Here is a 6,174-nt window from a genome sequence, read left to right on the forward strand (position 1 = left end):
GTAGGGATTCGTTCCCATACCCAATCCCGTCTGCTTCGGGCCGATGGTTGGGTTTGCCCCTTCGTTGGCTGGTAGACCTCCATCGGCTCGCACGTTGCTCTGGTAGCCAGGCGATGATGCACTGGGAATCGGCCTATGGTACCATGGATGCGACATCCATTAGTAAGGGTAGCCCGCGAAGGGTTGCCCCATATTGGCTTGAGCCTGAAGCTGCCACTGTGCGTGTTGAGGTTGAGTTTGGATCTAGCTTTGTTGTTCTGATGTAGGTATCACTACGGATGAATCCTGGTCACCCATTGTTTGCAGCGATGCCTCTCCTATGGATTGATCGACTGGAATTGAGGTAGGGTCTTGTGATTTGGTCATGGTTAATAGGAAATTGATTCCTTTGGTAACTCCTTTGCAGATGATGTTCCTTTCTCAGGCAATCAAGACTTTGATTCCTATGGCAACACTTTATGGAGATTGAAGTTCCTTGCGAGGTGATCGGAGCGGAAGCAAGAAATTTAGGTCAGAACCATCTGCAGCTCTAATACCATGTCACAAAAGGGAATAAAGAAGAAGAAGCTTTTCTGGGTTCGTGGGAAAACAGAAGTTGTAGAGGAAAATTGTTTTTTCTCGATTGATTGTAAACTCTGTACAATGTAATGTATTTAATTACAAAGAAAGAATCAATAAAAGGAAATTTAATATTCTTGTATCTTTTCCTATCTTTCTAATCCTAAAATAACAAAGAAAGAATATTGATACAAACATATCTTCTAACACAAGCTGTAGAATCTCGATACCACTTTTAAGTTTCCATTAAGAACAAATTCTCAATGGATCGAAGAAGCAAGGAGAAAGTAATGTTAAGCATTCATGATGCCAAGTGTCTCTAGTTAAGGTGATATGACCCATAAGACGACTAGGACATTACGACAATGTGATAACTGGATCCTTCAACATGTATAGGATAAGAGTTTTTGATATTTTGTAAGTGCAGCATGAAGCTATCCTAAATTGAGGTGAGGAGTGTTCTAAATATGCTTTGGGATCCGCTTGTTTTGCAAAAATTGAATAATTTGGGAAATATATAAATATAAATTACTATCGATAACGATAACATTTCTATTGACTAATTATTTCAATTGATATAATCAATTATTTTAGAATTTTATTTATTTATTCATTTTTTCAAGCGAAAAATGCTTTAAGGTCCATTTGTTTCACAGAAAATAAATGATTTAAAAAATATCATCATGAAATGATTTGGAAAAAATCTCCTAAAAATACACATAGGATGAGTCATTAAAACAAGTGACGCTTATATTGGATGTAAAAATAAATGAACAAAAAAAAAATTCTCATTCTTCATGAAGATATTTAAATATAAATTATTGTTGATGATGAAAATATTTCTATTAATCAATTATTTTAAGTAATAAAAGTTTTTATTTATTATTTATTTTTAAATTATTTATGTTTCGCAAAATGGAGGCACCTATGATGACGGCATTATGGGATGCGAATGAGGAGGTTCACGTGGATAAAGTTAAAAGGGCGACGAGACACGAGACGTGATCTGTCAAACAGCAATTGAAGGAGACAAAAACAGCAGCCAATGCCACAAACGTGAACATCGGTCTCCGACTTAAATGAACTGCAAGCTCTTCTTCCCTGCCCTTTTTGGGCGAGACATGCACAGTCGCCCTCCATTTTTCAAACTACTTCAATCTACGTGCGTGATCTATTTTATGATCCAATGCACGTGCGTTCATGTTTTCTTAAGAGGGATAGCGATAGTGCCAATCTTTCCTTGCCGCCGCATGAACCGATTAGATTTAGGGTTTTGGTTCCTACAAATAGCTTCGGCCTAGAATATTTTATATACGGTTGGTGGGATTTAAATGAATGGCGTTTAATTTCTTAAATGGAAACTCCCTAACTCAATTAACCGCGCACCTATATAAGGTTATATTTTGGTGAAAAATGCTAATGAAATACCTTTCAAAGTATGGAATGACGAGCGAATCAACAAATATGCAAAGGATTCTTTTTGTTAATTCTTAGACAGGAAACTCAAACAATGAGAACATTAATAATATCGAGATTGAAGACGATCATATCGAGCCATGTACCGGTGCTAAAATGTAAAGACGGATAGCGAGATAAAAGTGAATGATTAGTGTTCTTTGATTGATTGGCGTCTCTTTTTGTTAGCCACGATTCAAGTATTTATACCCATGATCAAATATTAACAATAGTTACAGAGTAAACATTAGCATTCTACATGGCTACTTTAATTTAATGAATCCTATTTAGATAGGATTACACAACAATAAATCGATTCCACTACTCGACGGTTATGCCATCTCTACTTCAACAGTTGTCCCTCCTTCTCTTCCCCACAACCGCTACTAACAATTGCTCACGAACTTCTCGACTCCATTATTTAACGGTTGAGTTGAATTTTTCTTTCGTGAATGTTTCTCCAACAATTGCACCTGAGGTTATCAAACTCCAACACCTGGATGGATACTTCATCCTTACTATGTCGACAATTATGTCAACCGGGGCCTTTTGTCACTTGAGTCGGCCTTCCTTCATCCACATTCTACTTCCTAGACTTGGCTATTTTCACTTATATCCTGTTGGTTAAAACCAGTATTTTTGTCTACTAACGGCATTGCTGACTAAGAGCTTTCGACACTTAGCCAGTTCTCCTCTATCGCACCTTGCTCGGTCTCTTCCAGTCCAAGTCGACGGTCAAAGACTTAGGCACCGGTTATAATGAAAAGCATCTATTTGGAGCAGCTAGGAGTTTAACTATTTACCTGTTACTTCGTCAAATGCTGCAGCGTCTGAGTCGGTGATGACTAAACCTTTCAGTTTGAACCTTATTTGGCCGTTGGACATCTTCAAAGCGCATGGTGGGAATGAAGCCCATGGCCGGTCCAGGTGGAAAGAGAGGTCTTTTTTAAGCGAAGTAGATTTTATTATGTATATACAGATTATCATGCATAGCCGGCCGGTCAGGATCAACCTAACCTTGCAAAAAAACATATTTTGTTATTTAGTTTTCCGGTTCAACCTTGGCCTTCTAGGAAATAATATATAAGTGAAGCTTGGTCGGATTTAATCATTTCAAAATCAAATTTCATATCCGGAAACCAAAAATTGCAAAAATCATCTATGTTGCATGCCACGTTGGATGGCCTAGATCCACATCAGGGATTTTTTTTATCAACATTGGCAGAAAAGACTATGTTAGCAAATTGTCAAAAGATTTAAAACTAAATTTGACTAAATTGAAAATTTTATAACTGAGTTGACAATCATATAATAGGTTTAAGACATTCTTGGTAATTTGCCATATTGATGGCCTTTCTTCTTATGAAAAAGCAATGGCACCTCACGTCCTTGAACTGATATTTCTTTTAATTATGCATTTTTTTAAAAATGAATAACAAGAAAAACAATAAATTTTTAGAAAATAGGAAAGATCAAGCTATTAGAGCATGTCTTCGTAAGTGACCAAGTTGAAAGTTTAGGACTGAGTTAGCCATTGTACAATATATTTAAAATAGTCTTGGTAATTTGCCCTGTTGATAGCTTTTCTTATGACGAAAAAGAAATGGCACCTTGTGTCCTTAAACTGATATTTCTTTTGATTATGCATAATTTTTGGAAAGGAATATCACCAAAAACATGAAATTTTTAGGGAAGGAAAGATGAAGCTATTAGAGCATGTCTTCGTGCGTGGTAAAACTATATTCTTGGCACGTTGGTTGATTAAATACGTTAACATTTTGGATCACTTAGTTTATATCATAATTCTTGGTATTTTGACGACTTGATCGCAAAGCCGAAAGTTTATCCTCCCTTGAAGCTTTCTGCAAGTGTTTCTTCTTCGTGAAGTTAATATATATCGTACGCTTGGATGAAGATTCATTTTTCTCCTTGTTCTTCTTCCGTGCGTTCTTCTTAAGCATCTTCGAACGCCATCGATTTAATGCTACATCCAGTTTCAAATTATCATATAATTGAATGGTCGTATGAAATGTTTTTCAATCAGAAATTAGTTTTCTCTTCCCTTGCTAATGTGATTATTGCACTAAGCTCTAGAGAGGGTTAGGAAGAGAGTCTTTTTCCATTGTTTCAAGTATTTGATGATATAATCGAGCAGGAACCTCAAATTACAATCGTCAATCTCTTATTGATCTAATGATAAGGATTCCATTTCCTTTAATGTGCCTCGGAACATTCTACAATGTGCAAGAAAATTCTAAACCTCCAAAAGTTTTCAAACACCTTGAAGTCATCTCGTTACTCTCCTTAGCGTATTGGGTCATGAGTCCTTCACATCTGTAGCTGTACAAACTAGAGGTGTCAGAATTGAATTGAAATCAGAATTGATCCTACCCAAATCAAATTTTCGTACATTTTTTGTTTGGTTCGGATAATGAAAAATAATTGATTATTTTTTTTATTTTTTATTTTTTATTTCGGTTTGGTGATTAATCGAACCAAACTGAAAATCGTTCATTTTCTTAATATTATAATTTACACAATCTCTCATTTTTCACTAGATCCTTTTTAATAGTTCAAAAAAGAAAATTGGAAAACGAATCAAACTGAGTTTTCAGTTCGAAGCACATGCACACCCAAACACTTGGATGGGTTTGGGTTTCGCGAAAATTCAAACTAAACCGTTGACCCACCTAGTACAAATTGTATATCGAGTCTAGATTGGCTTTTGCTTTTATTTACGTTTTGCTTAACGATAAGTCGGTGTCGCGTCGCTGGAAAGGAGAGGGTTCGGTAGGGAGGCGATTAGGACTTTATGGTGCAATGAGCAGAGGACGAATCTCCAATCAAATGGAGTTTTTAATTGGAGTATAGTTGGATCTTGGATCTACGAAAGACGAGGACTGATCCGACAGATCTCAGTTCCGGGTTCGTATTTCCCACTCGATAATATAAACAAGGCATTAGGTGGCATAAGGATAAGCAGACAAGGTCGAGGATGACATATGACTGATGATCCGACCACGTTGAACCACTAGTCAACGGTTCCTAAACAGATCACCGAAACAATGGCAAGCACAATGACGCTTGAACCCCCCGTGACCAAAGTTACATGGTTTGGGCGTTCAAATGATAGAGAAAAAATCACGCAAAAAGAGAAAAGAATAACACAAATTATATTGACCGTGACGCATCTATTTTAATTTTTTTGTGACATCAAAATTCTTAAATTTACACTCGTATCACTCATTTACCCTTTGTTAAGGAGCATGATTAAAAATTTGCCTACATAGACAAATGTCAAATGGTATCGACAGGATGTAAGTATAACACAATGTCGTTTTTGTTGGAAAATCTTTTAACGAAACCTTAAAATAAGGTAAATGTGTCATGGGGATATATCATATGAAAAATTTTAGTATAAATATATCACAATGAATATAATTTAGAGTTTCGGTGGTTTTTCCCTCAAAAAATATGTGTGTGCATCCATACAAATGAAGAGTTTTGTTAAGGAATACTTGCAATATTTATTAAAATATTTAATAGGGAATAGTTCAATTTTCAATGCGTTGATTATATATAATGCAAGAAAAATAGCATATGGGAAATTACAGAACTTATTTTAAATATTTCTCACATAACATATATGGAAATAATTAGCGAATCGGTCATAAATCTATTGTATAAATATTATTTCAGTCATAATTTTTTTAATTTTTCTAATGTAGTGTTAAACCTCCATGCGGAGTTCTAATCTAGTCATTTCCTAGAAATTTGCTAACGTTGAGTCAAGTCATCATCGGCTATTTATGTGGCACGCTGATATGAATGATTTTATTTGAAATAATGTCTCACATGAATCGCCACACCCGCAATTTCTAGTGCCAATTGGCTAGGAGGACTAGATTGGAACTTTGCACAAATGTAAGGACTAGACCGTTAGAATTCAATTAGGTCTGATCTGGTAACTGGGATGAACACTTGCAACGGGAGGGCAGAGAAAAATGGTAATTTTTCCCCCTTTACGGGCGGTGGACGCGATCAAATTACTGATTTGGTCGTGAAGAGAGGGGGCATGACGGTCTGTTCACAACGAAGAACGCCATGTGACTTGGTCAACTCTCTCTCTCTCTCTCCTGGCACAATTTGGACTCCTTTTTG

Source organism: Eucalyptus grandis, chromosome 6, assembly GCF_016545825.1.
Source record: "Eucalyptus grandis isolate ANBG69807.140 chromosome 6, ASM1654582v1, whole genome shotgun sequence".
Lineage (NCBI taxonomy): Eukaryota > Viridiplantae > Streptophyta > Magnoliopsida > Myrtales > Myrtaceae > Eucalyptus > Eucalyptus grandis.